At 41.4% G+C, this 25,236-nt stretch overlaps 1 protein-coding gene across 3 annotated transcripts in view; it reads right to left on the minus strand.

Annotated features, from left to right (window-relative positions):
• Window positions 1–25,236, minus strand: part of TBL1X (transducin beta like 1 X-linked) — a 321,636-nt gene that overhangs the window by 130,760 nt on the left and 165,640 nt on the right. The window lies entirely within an intron of this gene.

The raw sequence follows: 25,236 nt of genomic DNA on the forward strand, positions 1-25,236 counted from the left end.
AGGACTTTCATTTTAACAATTCCCAAATGATAATATCATACACTTTAACAAGATCTAGAGCAAACAAAGTATCATGGCATTCGCCACCAAGAGGAGTTCAATTTGTGTCATGTAAAACAGAATGACTGTCTCCAGGTCCACTTTAGTATTGTTAACTGTTGCTTCCAGTGGCAACACGATAGTCTGCCTTCATTTGCTGTTTAGTACTTTGAGTGGTTAGTACTTTAACAGTGAACACCCAGCAGTTATCTCCCTCCATGCTGCACTGATTAATGGAATTTAATATTCGTTGGTCACAGGAGCTAGTATGGATGCCCACCTCGCAAACATCCCAAAGATGCTTACAAAACTGTCTGAGCATAGTTGTACAGCAATATGAGAAAAATACAAGGAAAATTCTATGAATATTCAAATATTGTAGTCACACTATTAATAAAGTGAGCACAAGACAGAGCTGAGGCTATCATCAAGGCATCCCCCACAACTTGTGCCATAATCTTTCCTTTCAAGGAATGATTGGGTATCATAATAAATTCTTCCTCAACACAGTTATACATCCACTTTACACACTGTTGCACCATGGACATAAATGATGTTATTTTATGTAGTGGACCAATGCTTTGGATGAGTCCAAGGATCTTATAATGTGAAAGAGTCTCCTTTCTCAATATGGAGACCCTACATGAGCAATAAAAAGTAAATGAAGACTCAGATTTGGGAGACCACAGAGGAGGGCAGGCTTGTGTTATAAAAATAATGTAGCTGTTTACCTCAACAAAAATATTAGCTATGGTGAAGGGTCTGAAAAGTGTCCCTTATACAATCATTACCCTTCTCAGCTCGTTACTGCCTAGCTTCGGGCCATAACTGAAACCAAACTATAAATCAATGAATGAAATAGACACATGGCAGAAAAGAACTTCAGAATTAGAGTCCTAACAAAGACAGCATATAATGTTTTCTATATAAGCAACTATTCTAGACACATGTTATACCCATTACATCCTATTTCATTTCTAGGATCTATTAAAAAAACCTTATGTATAAAAAGGGAAGATTGCAGGTGGCATATTGGTATCAGCTAGGTCTGTATTTAGGATTTGATGGGAATGTAAGTGTGAGAAAAAAAAGTTACAGTACACACAAACCCAGATGACACAAGTAAAACAAGACTGCAATGTACCTTCTGTCCTTTGCAGAACTTCTAAATTTAAGTTAAATACATGGTTCTTTATAGCAGACACCATCAAAAAAACCAACCAACCAACCAAAAAAAAAACACCACACACAACCCCCCCTCCCAAAGCCCCCTCCAAGTCTTTCTCCATTATTACTGCAAAAAAATCAAGAGGGGTTGTTTTCCTTACAATTACAGATCCAATAGTAAACTGTTTGTATTTTCAAGAGTTATTTACAAGATGTTATTGTATTGTTGAAAATTAGTAGTTTTTTAAAGGCAAGTCTGGAAGCCATAGTGAATCCATGATCATCCTCTGCCCACCAGTGAACCCATGATCAGCCTCTGCCCACCAAAAATCCTGAAAACAATCTGAGGTAACAAACATGAATCACAGATATTTAAAAAGCATGTGGTAGTAAGTGCTTTATCAAAATATTTCTATTATAGAGTACCCTTCCCCCTTTCATTAGCTTATTGAACCTAAATTATAGGTCATAAGTTATTTGGGGAAGCTTTTTGATTTGCATTTCTATAGTGGTTGGAACCATAAGGCTCTGGTCCGTGACAGCGGCTCTAGAGCCCCTATTACTATTACTACTATTAGTTAAGTCAAGTGAGTGGAAATTATGAGTGTGATCTTCTAATTCTGACGCAACCATAGATTTTGTATGCGATTTTGAGCCTGATCTTGTGTAATGTCAGTTCCAGTCAATGAGAGCTGATACAGCTTTCCAAAATATCTTTCATTAAGTGGGCAATAATCAGGATACATTTTGTTTGGCAGAAATGCCGAAGTTTGGTTGAAAATATTCCAAGAGTGGGGTTTTGTTTTTGGGGGGTCTTTTTTGCTCATACATTAATAGTGCTAAGCAGAAAATCTATTTGAATACTTCTGCATGTAACCTATCTGTGACACATATCTTACAAACATGGGCAAAAATCATATACAGTATGAGACATCTTATTTTTCCCAGTGTGCCACTGTTTTTCTTGTAGTTGTCTCATCTCTCTCTCATTATCAGCCTGTAGTTCTCATCCTTAAAAATTACAGAGAGAGTGTCCCAAAGTAAATCCAAGGACAATTTGTAGATTGTCAGGGTTTTCTCATTTCGATTTATTACATATATATCTATAAAACACCATTCATCCCATGCTTTCCATAAAGCATTCTTTAAAACTGTGGAACTTGAATGATATACAGCTTCAGCTTCTTTCCAAAACAGCATTATTCAAATATAATAAAATCCTTCTCCACAGTGCCTCAAGGGACACCCTTTCCTGTATAATCCCTAGCCCTTTTTAGCACCAGAGAAAAAGAAATGAGTCTTTAGCACTGAATATTGTTCACTTCTTGAAACTGTAATATACTAGTAAAAATGTTCTAATTCATTTTTATACTGAAACGTAATTAGTGTGAAAATTTGCAAGAATGCTCTTAATTGTCTAAGTGGGCTGTGGTTTATACCTCAGAATAATAAGAGGCAACACTGAGTAATCTGAGGTGGGTGAAGAACTCCTGAATACTGATCATGACTTGAATAAGAACTCTATGACCTTAGGGAAATCATTCAACCTTTGCCTTCTATTTCCACAAGTGGACAGTGGCACTAGGAATATGTTCAGGACTTTCCTACCTCACCAGTGTTACATGCATTAGCTGGCTAATGTTTATAGAGTTCTGAAAATGAAAAGTACTATACAAAGTTTTATTATGATATAGATACCTCCACATTTTTCAATTAAAAATTCCGTGCAAGAAATGTAAGTAAAAGAGACCTGACTTTGTATTCACTGCCTTCCAAAAAATGACTCAGCAATAGTATTGCTGTGTGCCATTCTCCACTTCTCATTATTTCCATATCAAGTATGGTTAATTTTCCACCTAACTGGTTGGCCTGAAAAAAAGAAGGTAAATCCTTTTCCATCACCAATAATGAAGGTTCTCTAGGACGTATTTATATCCTCTGTGACATGGGTTTGCTGTGGTGTAGCTGATCAAAATTTAGTAAACTGCTCTTCTGAGATACATTAAGAACCTCCTGCTTTTAGTTCACTACCTCTCAACTGTATTGGTTTTACTGGACTAACAATCATAAAAAACGCAGTGAACAGTCACTTGATACTAAAATGATCTGTGCAGATTCTGAATACAGATAGGGACCATGTCTGGGTCATTTATACACAGTTGCTTCTCAGAGGACAACTCCATGTTAAAAACCACAATTTCAGCTTTACTTCTAACATAATTAAGCACTCTTTAAACATCAGAGGAAATAACAGTTTATTTCACTACTTAAACACACAGATCTAGGATTCCAAAATAAGATCCATAATTAAGCAAACCATATAAACAACTGGTTTTTTAAAATTACTCCTAAAACCCTCAGGCAGTTTAAAATAATTCATGCTAATCTATCAGATTTGGGAGCCAAAATTATTTCAAATTGGTTTAAATTAACCAGGAATAGAAATATACTACCTCAGCCTTTTCCTAAGATCTACAGCTCCACAAAAATCAGTCACATCCGCAGTACCTACAATAACCAACCCCATCTTGTTTTGAAGTCTTGACCACATCCCTTAACTTCCTCTTCAGCCTGGTGGCTCTAACTGAAGAAGTGGTTTGCTAATTAAATAAGAAGGCAACATGAACTCAGGAAAAGCAATCAAGTCCCAATTGCTATTTTCCTTTAAATGGTCTATTTTCTTTATTTGTAAGATCAAAGGTAATGAAGTGTATACACAGGGGCACAAAACCAACTTCAACATTTGCAAACAGTCAAACATAGTTAATCAGCCAATTCAATCTTACAATTATAGCTATGATATAAAAAAGAATATATAAATGCCATTCAGTGGAGTCTGTTTTCACTACTGAGAATCTATCTTCATATCTGATTATATTGATACAAATCAGGTTTATCCAGTACAAATGCAAATTGATAAAAATACATAAGAATAATATTACAGAATACCATATTTTCTCACATACAGCAGGCACCTCTCCCAAAATTGGGGTGCATGTTTTAAGCAGGGAGGCTACTTTCTTCTCTAGAAAAAAAAGAAAACCTGGAGGCACCATGCATACCACACAGCTGCCAAGATGTGTTAATCCTTTCACAGCCACAGCTGTTGGCCGAGCACTACAGCTTGTACCTTGTAAAGTTTGAAACAGTATTTTATGAGTAGGGAGTTACTGAATTCATGGCAGAAGTGAGCTACATGGCAGCTCCTTTAATTCTGCAGGTTCCCCTGTGCCCTTCCCTTCTACCTTGTTGCTGATTGGCTGAGGGGCCCTAGCAATCCTGCTGCATGCTGCTGACTGTCTGGGAGGCAAAAACGGTGCCATATTTAAAACCACAGTTTTTACCTCCCTGCTGATCAGGAGCAAGTGGCGGGGCCCCTCTGCCAATTGGCAGGAGAGGGTACATGGGGGAACTTGCAAGATTAAAGGAGCTGTTGTACAGCCCAGTTCCACCATGATTTCGGTAGGTCACTATTTATGTGGCTTGTGATGTGTAAACATTTTATTTATAGGAACTCACATAAAGAACTACTTACAGTAAAGAACTAAAAGTCTTGCTACTGCCCTTGCAAAAGTCTGGGACCTAGCCTTGTGCAACACAGAGTATGTCCTCCTGGAAACAAAGTGTACAGGAAGATAGTTTGGGTGAGGAAGCTGGCATCACTCTAGTGCCTCACTTCTTTATGTATCCAGAAGGACTTACTCTATGTCTGATATCAGGAAATTTCTGTGGCACTGTAACAGGAAACCCTAGTCCTGTTACCAGGTGGCAGGGCAGCCCCTTTAAGACCAGAGTCTTTAGGAACACCAAGTACCAGGAGGGCAGGGGTTAAAAGCCCAACCACACAGGCCATTCGGCTGACCAGAAGGAAATAGGGCTCTGGGCACATAGAAACCCCAGGGCCAAGGCTGGCAGGAGTTAGTTCTCTGGCAAGCTTCCAGGGGAAGGAGCTCCTGCAGGAAAGAACTACCCAGGAATGCTGTGGCTGCTGGATAGACTGTTTATATGGCTAGTGAGGCTCCAGGAGTCTACAAGGTACCCAGAGCTGTGAGGTACTCAATACACAAGGAGTAGTTTGGGGGTTTAAAGAGGCAGAATGTGGCTTGCATGGCTTGTATTATGTTATAGCCCAGGGGCTCAAATGTATATTATTGTTTTAACTGGTGGACTGAGCTGAGGCTCTTGGGGAGGAGACCTCATGTGGGGGGGCACCTATGGTGTAGAGCCCCAGTGCCAGAGAGGGTGCAGAGACAGGGCACAGAGACAGGGCTGCAGCAAGCCTGAGGCTGCTCAAGGCCAAGTCAGAATTAAAAGTGCTAGTCTTTACATACCATCTGCGAGGCATGAGCCACTGTGTAGGGAAGGTTCAGAGCGGTGGATAGTGTCAGGGTAGTAAATGGGCAGCCTCCCGCCTGAGTAACATCATAATTATTGTTCCATCAAGGTGTGGGAGGGGAGAAAGGTGGATGGTTAGCCCAGAAACAGAGGGTCAGGCCAATGTTGGACATGCCCAGGAATGGCCCCCTGTCACAGGTATGTAGTACATTATTCAACCCTCCACACAGCTAACAAAAAATGTTTGCAACTAAAGTATCCTGATGATCTACATTGGTTTTTACTTTTGCTTCTTTAAAATAAATATTTTCGGCCCTATCAATTTAGGCTCATATCACATGTTACAGAGCAGCATGAAAATGCTATCATGGAAACATGAGTTATTGGTGGTATTAGTTCAGCTCCAGTGTAGAGCAGTTTCATTTATCAAAGCTAATTTAAAGCCAATGGAACCAGATCAAATGGTGTAGGTGATTTGATTAGCTTTCTGCTGACCTTCATGTGTAGACCTAATTTAGAACTTAGTGAAACACTTCTGACTGTGGTAAATGGCTCAGCATCTGTCTTTTGCAGTGAGGTCTCCATGTAAAATGAGAAAAAGAGAGAGAGAAAGATCTATGGACCTTGAGATATTTTAGTTAAATCCTTCAACCTCTACAAACTCTTTCACACTTTTCATATATTTCTGAGAAAATCAAGATCAGCAATAAACAGAACTATGCAAGTTTCTATGACATCAAGAAACCACTTGAGGAATATACACTGTTGATTAAGCTCTCTCAGAATCTATTTAAAAGCATAATTGAAATTATATGAGCAAAGTCTACAGACAAGTTTAGTAGGCAACTAAAGAAACTGGGACAAAACCACAAGCAGAAACCTTAGACTTAAAATACCATAAGCACATACTACAGCAACATATTAACTCAAACACTGACTGCCTGGCATTAGTAAAAAAAATTTCCTAGTCAGCACAGAGAAGAAAAATATTCACCTACACCAAAGTAATATATGTTCCTTCCACTGCAAAGCAGGAAATATTCAAAAACTCAATACAAACAAAAACTCATTTGACTCCAATAAAATATTACTGCTGGGTTTCACTAGTCACAAAGTAAATGCCTCACCACCTCCCACCCTCAAAAAAGATGAATCGTCTGTGCAGAACAAAACTTAAAACCTCGTCATGAATAAATGAGAAGAACAAATGCAAAAGGGAAGGTTCTAGCAAAACAAGAACCCCAGCATTACACATCACTACTGGCTGTGTCTACATGTGACGCTCTTCTGTACAGTAGACTAATCTACTGTTCAGTAAACCATCACCGTCTACACATGCAAGTGCTTACTGCAGCAAGAAGGTCTTGCCAGTGGGTGGCCATGACCATGTTCAATCATTGGGCTGGTTGTGCACAAAAGACCATGCCTTTTTGAGCTGACCCTCATTTTGGCACTCTGGGAGACAGGCCGCACTTCTGTGAATGCCACCAGCAGGGGTGGCCTTACCTCACCTACACCTTGCCCTGATAGGACTTCAGGCCTTCAGCACCCGCCCCACCCACATCCTCGGCTGCTTTATCCATTGCAGGTCAGGGAGCCCTATCCAGTGGCTGCCTTTTCTTTGGCCCAGCCCCACACTCCAGCACAAGGAATGGCTGGCCACACCACCACCAGCTCCTCCCCAAGGGAAGGGGCCCTGGCCAGGCGCTCATCTGCTGCACACCGTAGACCATGGACACCAGTTGCAACTGGATGCCATCACTGATGGGGAGCCCAGCACGGAGCCACCAGCCTCATCAGCTCTGGACACATGGTAAGTCCTGCACTGGGGAAGGCCCTTCCAGTCCCTGACTCTGGCTCTGCCCCTGCCCCTGGCCCCTGCCCCTGCTTCCTGCCTGGCCCACCCACACTTCCCTGGCCCCAGATTCCCTGCTTCTTCCCCCAACATGCAGAGAGGGCAAAACACAGTTAAAAAATTTATTGAGCGGCCCATGTCCCCACAACTGGGTGGATATGGGCCTCTCACATGCCAAGGAAGGTGTCAATGCTGACAGTGATGTCCTCAGCAGTGGGGTACAAGGACATCTAGTGCTGGGACAGGTACCCCTCCAGGTGGCACTGGAGGTTGTGGGGAAGCTCAGGCTTACCCCCTATTCCATTATAGCTCAAGATCCCAAGCTAGGAGTGCAAGTGTGCCCAGGGAACCAGCAGCAACAGCAGGGCATAGTTGCTTGGGCAGCCCTCTGCCTGCACAAACAGCTCATCATGCACTGCCTGGGGCACATGCAACAGAAGTATGCTCAGTTCACCGTGGCAGCGTAGGTGGGGAGGCAGCCCTGTGGAACCTTCCCAGAGAAGCTCCCTGTGGGAAGGGCGGGGAGGCAGCCAGCCCTTTGCTCCAGTTGTCTGGGAGCCCTGTGCACCCTGAACTTGGGTGCTGTAGGCTGGGCAGCAGTGCAGCAAAGCAGCTGTCCTGAGCGGGATCTGGAGCTGCAGTAGCAGGTGCTGCCAGCAGCCTGGCCTGACCCACCCTAGGACATTCTCCATAGTGCCCAGACTCATGGAGGAACCGTCCATGGCTAGGGTGCTGGCCACTGGGCTCTGTTCCCTGGGTGCCCCCACCACACAGCCCCCCACTCCAGGACTCAGAGAAAGACTGAGACTCTTGTACATAATTTTCAGTTTGGGAGGATGATTTTTTATTGTTAGTGGGTGGGGAGGGGGGTGAAGGGGCTCTGTGTATTGTGGAGGAAGGGAGGAGGGGGCTCTGTTGGTTGAGGGAGGAAGTAGTGGGGATGGGGGCAGGGGTTGTGAGAGGAATAAAAGTTTTCATAGCAAACATGTGTGTGTCCTAGAGTGGTGCTGGGGAGTGGACAGAGGGTAGGAGGTGTGTGGGCACTGGCTGTCATTGGGACAGGCAGGTGCACCTCCATGTTTTGGTGCTTCAGTTGAGGCTGGAGGTGGTGCAGTAGGTCTTCAAAGATGGCCCAGGTCATCCGGAACATGTTGACCCATTGGTTGTTATCCTATTCCTGCAGCATGATGTGCTGCCACCAGTCCTGGCTGGCACAGTGGGTCCAGAGGTGGCAGAGCTGGTGGGACAGGAGAGTGATGCCGGTCCCAGTGGGGCTGTCCTGGAGCCCATGGTCACTGTGGCTGGTGACAGCAGCTGTGCAGCAGCAGGGGCCCTGGAAGGCCATATACCAGCCATCCAGCAGGTGGCCAGAATGGATGGGGGAGTCAGGCGGTGGAAGGTGGTTGAGTGCCAGGTGCCCAGAACAGTGGCAGGGAAGCAGGACAGCGGTGACAGCCATGAGGAATGGGGAACCCTGTCCCTGGGTGCCAGGGCCAGGAGCTGGGGCAGCCAGGGCTGGGAAGTACAGCTGTGGCAGGATGAGAGCAGGCATGTGCTGCCTGTGTCTCTGCCATGCTACTGCTCTGACACAGGAAGCATCAGCTCAGTGCAGAGGATGTGCTTTCAAGATGGCTGCCAAGTGCTGGAATCTGGCTCTGCCTTCAGCATGACTTCCAAGGGCTGGCAACCATGTGTCCAGAGGTTGGAGCTCCCTCTGGTGGCCACAGGGGCACATGGCAGGGCTGGAGTGACTTGGGACCAAAGTTAGTCTCAAGTCCGAGCACATATAGACACCTGACAAAAAACCCTTAGTGAGCATTAGCTTAATGCGCATTAAATTTAAGAGCACTTAAATTCATGTGTGGACATGCCCACCATGTAATATTTAAGGCAGACTTACAATTATGGTATGAATGACCATAATTGGATGTGGAGGTAGAAGTTTGATGAAACACACTATAGCAAAAACTTGGAAGCTTTTAAACTTGGGATGTCACATACATGGCTCATGGACCATCTGGTCCTCAGTGCTGTCCCTGGCTCTCATTAGACCCACATGGGGCATGGTGTGTGCCTGTGGCATGGGGATGGTTTGTGGACAAGATCCAGCGCATGGGCCCATTCTTCTTCTCATCCCCTTTCCCTTGCATGCCTGATCCAGTGGCCACTCCAGCTAATCTGGGATTGCATTGCATATGGCGTGGATCATGGAGTAGTTGGAGCCATGCTGTACATGCTGGCCACCCCACTGAGACTGCGGCACACATGGCACCCACTCCAGGACACATATCACACAAGTTGCCTATTTCATCCACTCTGGGATCCACGCTGCACATGGTGCTTGGGTCTGGAGTGCTCGCAGTTTGGGCAAGCACCTTATGAAGTGCAGTCCTGGAGTTGACCAGGCAGCTGTGACCTGTGGTACAGTCCAGCCAGGGAGACAACTGAATGTAGCATGGCTGCTGGTCTGGCTGGACTGTGACATACAGAGTCTGTTCTGGCCACTCCAAGATCCATACTGCACACAGTGCAGACTCAGACCAACTGGAGTGACTGTTGGGTGAGGTATGCTTGGGAGTGGGGGAGAAAGAGGAAGTCCATGGGCCTGATCCAGCCCCAAGCTACTCATTTAGCCCACAGGGGCTGATTTCTCTTGCTTTTTATGAACAGAGCTAGATATTTAGCTGTCTTTGTCTGAAGTCAGGCAGAAGGCAAGGAAGGAAGCTGCATAAAACTACCTATACAGTTGTTAATACATTATTTGGGAACTTAAATTGATATCTCCTGTTTTTTCTTTAAACAAAAAGCTTAGCAGTAGATATAATTTACATTTGAGTTTGAGAAGTTTGTTGAAAGACATAATTAGACTTTCAATGGCTATACAACTTTTATTTTTTCTATTAGTGGCAGAGAATTTTGCAAGTGAACTCTCACTTTGTTCTAGCCAAAACTGTTATGTTGATTTAGAAATGTGAACTCCATCCTTTTACTTAATGAGTGATGACTAATATTGAATAATGAAGTTCAATTTGAAACTGGGTTTTCCCCATCTCTTAAAATGTCAAAGCAAATCCACATTGTCTTTCTTGAAACCAGTCTGATAACTAACTTGAAGTTACACAGGATAAATAGCAGTGCTTACCTGGTTTAATGAAGTCTTATATTATATATGTGTAGAGAGAAATTGTAATGTTAAAAGCATTCACAATTGCGTAAATTCACAGATTTATGGGTTTTAATTACATATGAGACCACTGTGAACATCTAATTTGACATCGTAGTATCTGGTTTGAAATAATACAGTCTATAAGACTTCTATTAATTCCTCCTTCAATCAAGACTAGTATTGTGAAAACTGGTGCATTCATTACTAGCTTTAGTTAACTATTCCAGCGGTAAATTAACTCGACTATTAGAATATTGAGTTATATTTTTAACTCAAATATATCTAAGATACAAATATAAGATTTATTGGGATCTTGGATCTTGTTAGATTCTTGCTAACTAGGTCCTTTATAGGTACTTTCAGGCAGTAAGGAAACTGATAAGCTAAATAGATAGATTGACCTCATTGTAAGACATCAGTGGTGATCAGCCTTTTGGCCCTGTGGGCTAAATGAGTGGCATGGAGACTGTCTGTGGGCCAGATCAAGCCCTGAGGCCTGGCACCATCCCCTCCACTGGGACCCAGCACCACCTTTCCTACCTCCTACATGCTGGGATTACATACTGGGTACCCTACCAAGAACCCCATATAGAAACTAGGCCTGGGGCCTGCACTTCCCCCACCCAGCCCCGAGTGCTGGAATCAGGAGCTGAATCCAGGATGCAGGGCTCAGGATCTCCATGGGTCTGGAAATTTGACAGCAGGGGAGTGCTGCCACTGCTCCCCCACCATCATATTTCTGAACTTGAAAAGAGTCCTGCAGGCCAGATGAAACAGTGCTGTGGACTGGATTTGGCCCGTGGGCTGAAGGCTGAGCGCTCCTGAATTAGATGAAGTAGTCAAAATCCCAGATGCAAGTTTTCATTAGTCATTCCACCACTGCTCTTTATGATTAAAACTTTTTGAAATGTAAACGTTCTTTTGAAAATTTTTCCTTTTGATTTTTATTTGGCACAGAATGTTCTGAGGAAAGCACAATTGAGTAACTGGTATTCCCTTCTGGTTGTGTTAACAGTCTCAAATAGCTGGTGTAGACATGTTTATTCTGTCTAGCAAACAGTAAAATAATGTTAGAAATATATAGTAAATGTTTATTTTTCACATGTTCTGTAAGTGCTGCATATTTTGATAATTACAGTCGGCCAAAAATAGACACAGTAAAAGCTGTGTTAACCGGCATTTTAGTAACCGGCTCACTCTACTAATTGGAATTTCCGGCTAGTTGGCTAGACACAGGGTGAGGGGGGGTGGGGGGGCGAAGTTTGCATGCAGCAGCGGTGGCCACCACCCACCACACTGTTCTGCCATCGCTCTGCATGCGATCGCTGCCACTCCCTCCCCCTCCTGCTGCGTGTCCAGCCAAAAACCCTGCCTCAGGTAACAGGCATTTTTAGATTACTGGCATCCCCCATTCCCCACTCATGCTGGATAACAGAGCTTTTACTGTACGTAAACAGTTATGTATATACATATGTGTGTATAAAATCAAAAGATGGCCATAATTTAAAACTTAGCAAATAATTAATATTCTTTTACTATAAATGCAGGGGCAAAAAGATTAGATGTTTTTACTGGCCAATCCCAGTTTTATGAAAGATGGGCAAGACGCACAAGTGTGCATATAAGTACTTTTCTGTTACCCAGTGTAGTTAACCTGCTCAGGAGAGCTATAGTATCATTCTTGCAGGCAAATTTGTTTTCTTTTAGTGCTACCTGTTATAGCAACTCACTTCTTTGATTTGCAGTTTCATACCACACATCAAGAAAGACAGAAAACTAGTGGGTGAAGCTCTGACCTCAATGATATTAACGGGCTTTTTGACACTCACTTTAATGAAGTCAGGAGTTCACCCTTTATTGATAAAGAATATAGAGTGCTATGGTATGGGCTCTTCAGAGAAGGATTTCTATATTCCTTGTTTATGGAAAAATCTATAGACAGACTGACATCTGTTTTCCCAATTTCTTCTGTAAGGGTATAGCATATATTGCATACCTTTTCATTAATTGTTACAATGTAAAACAGGATTTTCCTTTAAGCTTGTGAATACTCATTTGAAACCCAAATTGGATAATACTTCTTTTCCTTATATTTCAGTAAGGGATTTAAAAAAAATTAATTTGGATAATTAAATAAATCCAGACATCTTGTTGTTTTGAAGTAGGGCGGGGAGGAAAATGGTTTCTTGATCAGAGATGCACAGTCATGTTACAGAAGAGGGCTTATGAAACTGATTATTCTGTTTATTAGGTCTGCGAGGAGACTAGACAAAAAGAAAATTAATTTGTATTTGCATATACACCAGTTGAGATGAGCTTATTTTAACTGATTTAAGTTGACTATAAATATAATTCATGTTTACAGATCTCTGGCACATTTGCTAATTTGCTCTGCAGGCTACACAGTAACCACAATAGAACCTTAACTACTTCAAAGAAATACATAAGAATACAAAAAATTATGACAAAACTGTTTTACTACATTATTTGTAACAAAAAGCCCACTCACTACTGCCCCCAAGTCATTTTTTTCTCAGTATGGTACAGTGATGATATCCTCAAACCCCTGCTTCTGAATCAGATCTCAGGAAAACAAGCAGTTTTCACATAGTACTAGAAGCAGCCTCCTTTCTTGAAGTCTGAATGTAATGCCAATCTTGCAATGGAAAGCCCAGCTACAAGCTGTCATTGGCTCTCCCGTTTTACCCTCCAGCTGCCCACATTCACTGTACTTGGCCAAATCCATGTAATCACCTACATGAAGAAAAAAAGTTGGACTAATTTGGAAAATTTGGGTAGCTAGGTATATTTGAATAATTTCACCTGCAGATCATAAGTGCCTTGTTAACTATGCGGAAAAGCAAAGATGTTTGGGGGTGATGCAACTGAAGCAACTGCACAGTTGGGATAGACATGCTTTTGGATATCAGAGTACCCCCTCCCCCACCTCAGGTCTCAGAGAGTGAAGTAGACACAGCACAGCTAAGTAGTAGATGGAACAAAAGCTAGCTAAAAATTCCATATATAAATAAAACAAGATATAATAGAAATGATCAGGTAACCAACAGACAAGAGAATTGCAGTAAAAACCTAATAATGGGATAACATGATTGTTCAGGTGGGTTGTTATCACCTGTGAAGTGCAGAGATTAGTGCATGGGTGTGCAGTTTTTCTCTTGAATTGTAGTAGATTATTGTGGGGCACTTGGGTGGCTCTTTCAAATGTAAAGTCTATTTCTCTGCTGGAGTGTCTTTGTTGGAAAAGGCAGTTTTCAGTTTGGCAAAATGGCATCAGTAGTATTCCCCTTCAAGCAGATGTGGTAGTATCTGAGGGCCTGACTGCAGTTCAGTGCCTTGTAGGTATGTGTGGCAGAGCACAGGGTGCTCCTGCCACTTCAAGGGCCTGGAGCTGGCAGCCTCCAGGTGCCTGATTGCGGCAGCCATTTTGAGGCTTATATAAACCAGGCAGTTTGGCTGCAGGAGATCAGGCAGCAACATTGCCTGGCTGTAGGGCTGCTGTGTATGAACTGGACGTAAGGGGGAGCTGTAAGGGGATGGCAGGAGGCTCCTGGTCCTGGGCATGACCTGAAACTGCACCCTGCTGGGAGTGGGTGGTCTGGTGGGGCTCTCAGTGGCGCGGGAGCCCCCAGGAAATGCCAGGCCAGTTATCACCCCGGTGAAAGGCGAGTCGGGGTGCCTTAACCCCTAGCTCCCAACACCACCGGGTGGGTGACCCCTGAGTGTTATGAGGGCCTAGAGGGCCAGTGTTATGGGGGGCCTAGAGGGCCAGTGTTTGTGAGGGGCCCAGAGAGGGCAGATCCCGAGAGTGGCAGCGATGTGGGAGTGGTGCTGCGGTGGCTCCTAGGAGGAAGGGAGTAGTGGCACGGTGAGGCCCAGTGATAGAGTGAGTGGCTAGAGAGACCCAGCCCGAAGGGGAGAGTCCCCTCGACTGGCCCATGCTGGGGCCAGGACCAAGTGGGTCAAAAGGGCCGGGGGCCCACCGCGAGGGACGCCCAAGAGCCGGGGGCCTGGGGTCCCGACTGGCCTTGAGGTGGGCCAGGGCAAGAGGCCGAAGGTTCCGGGGGAACCACACCCGAGAGGGGAAAATAGCTTTGGGGGGGGTGAGGTAGCTCAGTTGACAGCAAAGTGGCCACCTGTGTAGCGAAGATCATAGTGGGGTCTTGCATGGAAGATTCTGGGGCCCAGTGCGGGGCCGGTGAGGTAGAACACCATGATGCCATCTGCGAGGCTTGGGCTGCGGAATTAGGGGAGGTTGGAGCCGCAGAGCGCCCCTTGGCATTGGGGCAGTACGAAGGGCAGCCTCCCGCTTAATTAACAACTTAATTGAACTAGTTATCATCAAAGGTGTGGCGGGCGAGATAAGCGGGCGGTTGCCCAGAGACAGGGGGTGGGCCGTGGAGATCGGCCCGAGGAGGCCCTCCGTCACAGTATGTTTCAGATGACTGCTGTTTTTGTGTGATGGTCAGTAGATTTTCTGTGTATAGCAGTTTGTAGGGTACCCCCAGATATAGATCATAGTATCGATAAAGTTGCTGTTAGCGTAGGACTATTCCAGAGACATTTGATTGAAAGAAGCAGTAAGCATTTCCAACAGATCTGTCCAGATAATTAAATGTCACCTATGTAGCTCAGGTATAGTGCAGGTTGGATGGCACAATTTTCTTAAAACTCCTTTGCTATGTGGCTCATAAAGATGTTGACATATTGGGAAACTACTCTAGTGCCCATAGCTGTGCCTATAGTTTTGAAGTCTTGTGTGGTGAAAATATAATTGTTATGTGTGTGGATTAAATAAATGATTGTGCAATATAAATAAATATTTTGTGCAATATGTTGTGGTTGCAAAGCGTGTAGTCCATTTTCCTGTAGGTATTTCAGGTGGGCAGCTGTGCCTTCATTATACTGGATATTAATGTACAAGTAAGTGACATCCATGGTCATAAGTATAGCCTTCTCAGAAAGGCAACTGATGTTTTGGTTGATGTATTTGTTAAATATACCATTTTTTTTAAAGTGGCATATTTTTAAAAGAAGAGCTGGATGCTTGGTTGCAAAAATTCAGAAGCAGAGTTTAGGTACATAATTATAAGGAATTTAAAAAAATATAATAGGTTTGCTCCAAGTGTAAAGAGATAAATATTCAATTCACATGTTATTAATTAGCAGTTGTATTCAAGAACACCTATCTCTGATTATTTTGTTAAAATTTTCACCTAACTTATAGTGTTTTACTTACCCAGAAAAAGTTAAAAGAAAGTGGAGTATTTTTCATACTATTGAAATTTACCTGAATCTAAGACCATTTTAAATTTAAGCTGATCCCCTCTGCTGCAGGGAGAATAGAAGTACAGGCAAGCAACCAGTGGAGAAAGCAGTGGCCTCTCCCATTTTTTCCTGCCTTGCTCTATTTTCCCCGGGCAACTCTTCATTGCACCATGTGCTGTCCCCTACCCTCATCCTGCATCTCCCTTGGATTGGCTGCTGCAGCTCTGGAGTTGGTGACACATCAGCTACCTGCCCCAGGCCATTAGATGAGGTTTCTTTTTCCCCTTGTTGAATGGGAAAGAAACCTCATTCTGGACTCAAGTCAATGTGGTAGTTATACTGAGAGAGATTTACAGTATAATATCAATGTGAATATGTGACCTATTTACGTAGATATTGTATTGACACATGTACACACTTGCATACAGATTATAAACAAGTAAGGTCTATGTAGCAGCATGATTATTCATGCTGTAGTGTCCCATGTTCTTCCATTAAAAACAGGCAACTAAAGTCATATATATTCATTCATAGGGAAACATATTATGCATGCTAATTCTCGCTAAGGCTAATTCCTAGTTTTTCATGGAGATCTTTCTACTCCATTATAAATTCTCCATTCACAGATGCAGTATTTCAGACCTTTACATTTAGATGTGCTCTTTTGCTTTCCACACCTCTTTCCTGCTCCTCTCCCCTGAATACATCAATGAACCAGTTTCATTTTCCTTCAGTTTCTTAACAATCAAAATATATTTTTCAAAATAAATGGAAGTGGCAAAAACAAAATCAAACAATGAAAGGAAAGAGAGAATATATTCTATGGGGATAATCCAGTCTGGGGAAACACAGGGGAATCCAGAGCAGCCATAACATCAAACTGAAAAAAATCTTTGAGAACTGACAAAAGGATAAATCATGCCATGATAGTCTTAACAAAACCTCAGATCTCACTGTTTATTCTGCCATTCTCAGAATGTGAGAGACTGTTTGCATTTCCCACCCATGCTATATTCAAAAGATAACACAATACAGATATGTGATTCTTTCCTGCTATACCTTGCATTCAGAAAGGAAAATATTTAACTAATTTTACATGGGGTTCAGGCTAACAGATTTAGAATCAGGACTTAGTAAAAGGACCAGAAAGAGCTTTGTTGATTTTTATCTGAAACAAATTTAACCGGATTTAAAAAATCATACCACTTTGGCCAGCTTCTGAGTCCAGAAAATCTGTTTATAGTAACCCGCATGAATGTAATTTTTGTTACAGAATTTATAGATTAGCTGCTTAGTGAAACTCTCAGTGGGTGGGATTGAAGACTAGAATTTGGAGATGTTTAGTTAGATTACAGTAATAGCTGCAGTTTTATATCCTATTGTAATACAGAAAAGGAAATAAAAAAAACTCGGTGAACAAAAATTCTAAAAGCACCAATTCAATTCCTGTTCTGAACAATTTGATGGGACCAAATTGGGTCATTCAAAAACCCCCTTGGGCACATACTATTTCTTTGCTTCTGCACTCATTCAAGGCCTCACTTCTCATAAATGGTATCAGAGTTCCCATAAATGGAGATGTTCACAATTCTGGAAGCTATTGTTCCATGCAGTCCATACGTTGGTGTACAGGCAGGCATCACTTATGTGTATGGCTCATGTTTTCAAGATCTTCTGTGAATCCATGAGATATAAAAGAAAATTGAGATTCTGATCTCATCTTGTGACATTAGGATGGGTTGGTACCCTAGGGGCAGACTTATTGCACTTATGACATAAACAGGTACTACAGTCAAGGTAAATACCAATATTAGCTGGGAAATATCTCCTATTTCCTGCCCGTCTGCCTGCTCCTCCTCTAATATCACAACATGCAAGTGACCAGGATACTCAACTTTGAATCCCGATTAAACCAACAAAGGAAACAAAGAGTACAAAATACAGCATTGCCAAACTCTTAATGTTCAAAACTCAAGAACCAGGCACCAAACAATCATGAGATTTTCTTTTTTTTTTTTTAAGATATTTACAATAATGCATCTTGTGCTCCCCTACTAGAGTGTTTAGAGCTCAAATTTCTAAGCTTCTTCATACAGTATAAAAGCTAGGAACTCATTTTTAAAAATTAAGGTTCTTAGGTAACAACTTGGTTCCAGTAACTGTACCTTAAGATTACCTCCACCGCTGCCATACAATACAGCTAAAGACTAATGATAAAAATCTCCAAATCTTCAAAGAAACAGAATGATACTTTTCCTACCTCTAAATACTGTTTCTATGACAGACAAGTTTAAATTCTACCCAGACACATTTTCACTAGAGATGGCTGAAGGATAAATAAAAAATGCTGATTCATTAATATTTCATGATTAAAAGTGCACAGATAAATTAGTGATGATTCATGGAGTTGCATAGGAAATATTAATGAATATATAAATAGCCACAGCATATTTCTGAAATATTTGAAAATGATGAAACTTTTTCAGTGCTTTCATGTTCTGTTTTTAATGTTTATTCTTTCCAATAATTCATATCAGCAGTTCATTATTTTCCAGCCAGTGAACAGAAACAACATCATGTGACTTACGCGAGAAACCACACATCGTGAATAATGAATGTTGAGTAGTAAAAGTGAATAGATCATGCATCGTCCCATAGGCTCTAAATTATTTGTTGAAATTCTCTGAAGAATACATTTTCAGAAATCAAAACACTATATAAATGGTTCATTAACTAAAAAGGGAGCTAAGTTCATAATCAATATGGGTTGAAATGAGTGGTTTGACAAGCTCTAGTTCATTATGCTATAATAAATGTGTGAATGGCCAATGAAATTACAGAACTGAGTGCCAATCTAAGTTATGTTTACGATGCTGGCAGCTCCTTGAACCAACAATGCCTAAGCAAAATTAAAGTTAAAAATAAATTAATCCAACTGGTCCAAAAATAAAAGTAAAACATCACCTTTTTATTAAAAAAAAGATTCTCAAGTGATGTACAATGAGGTATTATGCCATTGATAAAACTTCTTATAAGCAAAAAAAAATAATAATTAATTGTAGGATAAATCTTATATTACCCAAGGAATATAAAACATGTCATTCTTATGTACTACAAAGGCATGAACATTTCATTACACATCCTCATCACCCTGACCCATATTTTAATTAATTTAAAAAAAAAAAAACCCTTATGAAAATGTATCATACTGATGTTTGGAGATGAAAAAAAATTGGTAACTTTCAAATGTTAATCCATATGCACATGATGAATGTTTACAAGAAATTGATAATGTTGCATACTTGTCCTATTTAACTTCTTGTACAACAGCATTCTCAAGAAACATCAATTCTAAGCCATTAACCAAAAATAAATCTATTATCAACTAATTAGAGTCATAAAACATTTTTTACTTCATAATATAATCTAGATATCAACATAATGCATTAAAATGAAATAATGACCTGGGAAGGTGGAAATCTGTAAGTACCGTTTCTAACTTTCATCTTATTTTTATTACCCCACCTTACTAAACTCTCCAGTCATCTTGCATGTCTGGCTTATCCATCTGTCATATCTCTTTTCTTATACTCTAAGGCCTTGGGGACAGATATTTATACAGTTTAGCATTATGTGGTCTTAACCTTAGCCCCCTGGCACAACAACATGGTTGGTCTCCTGGAACAACAATAATAGTAATCCACAGGAGAGAATTAAGAGAATTATTTTGTGATAAAACACACATTTATTTGATCATAGTAAAAATAATGGCCAACATTTTCAAAGACAAATAACTTGGGGGCACTTCCATTTTTGGTTCCCTGCTTCAGACACTGAAATGGCTTGATGATCAACATTTCACAGGTCCGTGAAGATTTCTCAAAAAGGTCATCCCAAATAACTAATTATTTTCTAAACCTTTGGATATAGGAGTGGCGTAGGATTTAACTGTACCTCTATTGTACGTCAGATACAAGAGTCAGATAAATCAGGTTAAAACTCCTGTCTTACAACTATATCAGGATTAGGGTCAAGAAACCTATGAAAAAGTTGGAAAGCTGTGGTACAAGAAATCACATGGACAGTAGACAAGACTAGTAACAGGACTTATTTTATTTATACAGGGATCTGAAGATGACCCATGTCTTTTGGCCTAAATCTTTTCATCAGGGCCATGATGCATAACAGGTGGGGGGAAGGGAGGAATGTCCAGACCCCTTCCCATGCTGTGAATTACAACATAACAGAGTCCTTCAGTGGGGTAGGTGATGTGGGCCTTGAAGTACCAGGGAGAAGAAATCAAATTATAAGCAGCAACCTATTTCTGGAAGCCAAGCAAACCTCAGAAATATGAGAAGATATTTCTCAGTCTGCTTAACTCGGACAGAAGGCTGTGGATTTTGGTTTCCCTCTTAGTGGTTCAGGTAAGCCGCTATCATGTAATGGTCTGCCATGACTTGTATTCATTTTTGCTTGCTAAGAAAGACCTCTTCAAGCTTTGGTTCTAGAAAGTTATGTGAAGTTTTATTAGAATGATTTCCCTCATGTCATATTCTCATTCAACAGCATGGACTCTTGCCCATCTTAAGAACAATCCACTGTAAAATTGGATATACAAATCCCCTTTTAGATATTAGTCTTGGTAATACTATGTAATTGGAGATCCAGAAAAGTGTATTATAAATTTAAGTTCTGTTTTCCCAAGAAGAGGAACGTATAAGGAACTTCCCCAGAAATCCCTCTTGTCCCAAGAGTTTGTAAAATTAGCAGATACTGGAGTGGAACCCTTGGCTCCATCTCAGTTATAAAGCTGAAGATTTTGGTTTTGTGAAATATTTGGTCATGTGCAATGGGAGAAGCAGCAATACACACATGCTGGGCCACATCATGCAGTTGGGCAGGCTATTCCTTTCAGATGGAGACTAGCTGGAGTGTTAAAACTAAAAATGTAAGGAGGAAAATGTAGTATACACCCAAACTCAGTAGGATGCAAATAAACTGAGGCTATGTGGTATATAATGTAAAGTATACCACAAGAGGAACAGAAGACTCTTTTATTTATAAGAAATTATATTTGTCATTACTATAACCTAAATGACTGTAATCTTCCCAAGCTGAGGAAAAACATAAATAAAATTAATCGGGAGGAAAATTTTAGACAGAAAAATGTGAAAAAATGGGAGTTCTTTAAAAGAATTAGATGGCCAAAGATACAATTCCACAATCAAAAAGATGATAGGTTTGGCTAAATGTCCATTCTGGTTCAGTGGTGAAGTGAAGACTGTAACTCAAAATAAAAAACAATATATTACAAGTGGAGAAAAGGGAAGACAGAAACTAATATTGGAAGCTTGGAAATGCAGAAAAGGCTGGCAAGGGCAATAAGAGTTTTATATTATATTAGAAGCAAAAGGAATCCCAGTGCAGACAGCCCAATTAAAATTACTAAGAACAATGGATAAAAGGGAGATTGGTTCAATAAATATTCCTGCCCCGTATTTGGAAAGAAGTAGAAGAATTCCTTTATAAGAGGTCCATCTGCACGAGACATGTAATGTGCAGAAGGCCAAGTCTACTGTGCATTAGCACGGCTGGCAAAAACCGTTCTAACGTGCACTAGACTTAGTCTAATGATTATTAACGTCACTTAAAAATCGTTCATCTGTGCTAATGCATAGTAACACCAATTGCAGCACGTTAATAAATGTGTAGACTGGAAGCCTACTAATTTTTTAACAATATGCAAAGAGGGCAAACATGACCTGGGTAATTAGATATTGCTTAGCCTGACATAAATCCAAAACAATGTAATAGGAAAGCTGATTAACTAGTTAATAAAGCAACTGAGGAGATATAACACATCTATACTTTTTGTATGGCATTTAACTTGGTACCACATTACATGCTGATTAAAGAAAAGGTATTGTATAATATCGATAAAGTACACATTAAATGGATTAACAGCAGACTGACAGATCTCAAAAAGTAGTTGTCAATGTGTAATACTTAATGGGGATGTTTCCATGGGCTTCCATAAGGATCTGTACTTAGCTTGACATTTTTCAACATTTTCATCACGTATCTCAATATAAATATAAAATCAGTGTTGATAAAATTTGTTGATAACACTATGATTGGTGAAGTGGTAAATAACGGTGCAGTTATAAAGAGCAATCCAAATCCTTTAGAAAACAAAAGCATTTGAATGAAACACATTTTGGTACTGCCAAACTCGAAGTTGTACACCTAAGAATAAGTACTTCAGGGACTGGGATGACATAGTAAAGGCCAGTGGCCCCAAATGGGATTTAAATATTATAGTGCACAAGCAACTCAACATAAGCTCCAGTCAATGCTATGGCAAAGAGGGCTAATGCTATCCTTGGTTCTATAAACAGAGGAGAGGCACCTAGAAGCAGAAGTGATTGTATCTCTCTATATAGGTAGGCAAGGTTCTTTGGGTGAATCTGATATCTTTTATTAGACCAACACGACTACAACCTACACCCCTATCTCTCTATATGACATTAATGAGACTGACACTGGAATACAACATGCAATTCTAGTTTTCACATTTCAAAAAAGGAAGTTAAAAAATGAGTTTCATTTTTATGGCACGGCCATATACACGATTAGAAGGACTGAGAAAATATCTTTGGGCTCTTCAAGTCTCTCACTATCTATTTGGCTTATCAAAAAGAAGACTGAGAAGTGAATTGATTACAGTGCTTAAATACCTTCATGGGAAAAAACACAAGGTACTGAAGGGCTTGCTAATCTAAGAGAGAAGGGCATAACAAAAACCAATAGCTAGAAACTCAAGCCAAATAAATCAATATGAGAAACTGGGAACACATTTTTAACATATATGGCAATTAACCATTGGAACAAAGCAACAAGGAAAGTAAAGGACTCTAACTGTTGATCTTTTCTAATCATATCTGAATGCCAAATACAAAGTTATACACATAGGGAATATAGGAGACATTCTTTTGCCAAAAGGGGACTTGAGATTTAGTTAACCACAAGTTATTGGCTTAGTAGCAGTAACTGATCAGAATTTAATAGCCTGGGATGTACAGAAGAACTGATCAGGAGATCTACAAGTTTCGTCTGACATTAAGTTCTATGGGCATTTTTACACGTGTTCCCAACACAGCACCAGGCACTTTTAATTAGCAAGTCACACTAATTAAAAGCACCCAGATGTCACATGTATCAGCAGCACAGTGAGTACCTGTGCTGAGAAAATAGTGGTAGGATGCTTTGAACTAAAGCACATTGACTGTGGTTAAATTCAAAGTGCACGACCACCATTTTCTCAGCGCAGAGGCATGCTACACCACTGATACACATGATGGTCAAGGCTGCCAAAGCACATCAATTCACATGCTCCAGCAGCTCCGATGTACTGGATTTCTAATGCATCAGAGCAGGCTCCCTGCATGTGTGTAAGCACCCTATGACATTATGATGAAAAACAGAACAGTACAAAATATGGGACACAGAAACTTCCAAGGTAATAACAGACACTGAAGGTGAACAAGACTTCCTGCATATATGTGGATGTGTGGCTATCTGGCACCTCATCACTGGAATAGAATATGAATAGTATATTCAGTAGGGCTATGTGAAGCTTCAGTTACTGATTCAACTTGGAGGAGATTCAGCCCAATTTGGCGGCTGAATTTTTTTAATCCAAATCGAATCAGGAGACCCATTAATCTCTCCTAATCTCTTCTGAAACATATGTATTAAAAAATCAAGAATCACCTCTTTCGGGAGGTGGATGTCACCACCCTTATGACAAATGTGAATCTGTCTCTAAAGAGTAGCATGCTGGCTCTTTTCTGAGCAATGGTGAGAGTAGAAAGAATAATTTGGAAATAGGAGGGGTATGAAAGAAAGCTGTAAAAAAGCCCTGTAAAGTAACCCTCAACAAAAAGTTGCCTGGATGCCAGAGATCCTGAAGTGGCAATGGTGATGTTATAAAGGGATCAGAAATTGCCAGTGTTAAAAACGGTACTCCATGATTAAACACTCATGAGGTAGCTAATCCTCAATTTTTGTAAAAAATGCCAAGTTGTTTAGTTTGGGATGAAAATCTGCTCTAGAGGCTTTGATCTTCCCCAGTATTCAAATCATGCAGGTATTTTTCCCAGGAAGATCTTCAAGGCCTTGACCTACATATTCAATGCATACACATAGTGTATTTGGGAGAGTTATACGTCTTCTCCAACAACTCAAGGTTACAACAAAAGTGTCCTTCAAGCTCTATTTAGATAACTCTGGATCCAACAGATTGTTGCATAAATGACTATAGAAAGCATCATGTCAACATTCTGATACCATATACAACAACAGGCAATGTCACTTTAATGCACATGCACAGAAATAAAAAACAATTCAGCAAATTAGTCAATTCAGGTGTCCCAGGGGCTTGACCATAGGGGAACTAGAGACCCTCCACACAAGGGACCCTGGGATGGGGGGATACACACCCCAGGAGAAAAACCCCTGAAAACAAAAACCACTTACCTGCTACAGGATGCCAGACACAGGACGAACAAAGAATGAAACCCGCGCGGTTCGTTAGCCGTGCTTATATCTAGCTCATGCTGGTGAGTGACGTCAGAAGCAATCACCAGCTGGCGAATATAAAAAGGAACGCTGGGGGAGAAATGAGGAGAGCGGGAGAAGCAGCGGAGGCTGCAGAGGCTCTCCACATTGGCAACGGCCAGCGCCAGCAAGAAAACGGAGGTCCCGCTTGGGGAGAGGCTCTGAAGGCGGCAGAGACTCCCTGTGCTGGCAGCAGGCTGTAAGGAGACAGATTCTGCTTGGGAAAAGGCATCCCAAGTGGTAGCAAAATTCAACCTCATGCTGGTCACGAGCAACACTGGCGTCCAGGGGAAGACCTTGCTCCTGAAGGAGTCACAGGAGTCTCGGAGATGGCAGAGACTCCCTACTCAGAGTTACCACAGGTGCAAAGCCAAGGAGAAAGGCTAACTCGGAGGAGAACAGAAGATACCCTCGGCAAAGGAAAAGCACGGAGCATCACTGGGGGATGCCACCTGGCTTAAGTTATAGGGCTGAGAGAAGGAAAGGGCGGCTCAGCCTAATCTATCCTGCTCTATCCACCATCTTTTTTTTTTCTTTCTTTAAGTCTCTTATCTCTCTTTAGTGGCTGCTCGTCAGGATGTAGTTGCTTGTGTTGTTTTTTTGTTTGTGTTCCTTATTGCTTATTCAGGGGTTAGGTCCACTTTGAGGGGATCCAACCAACACTCCAAAACCGGGGTGCTCACAAGGCTCGGCAAGCAGCCGGCAAAGGCAAGACCGATAGACAGAAGAGGTGAATCCAGCGGGCCTGTAGCCTACCAGCAGAGATGAA

Source organism: Alligator mississippiensis, chromosome 1 (genome assembly GCF_030867095.1).
Source record: "Alligator mississippiensis isolate rAllMis1 chromosome 1, rAllMis1, whole genome shotgun sequence".
Taxonomy (NCBI): Eukaryota; Metazoa; Chordata; order Crocodylia; family Alligatoridae; genus Alligator; species Alligator mississippiensis.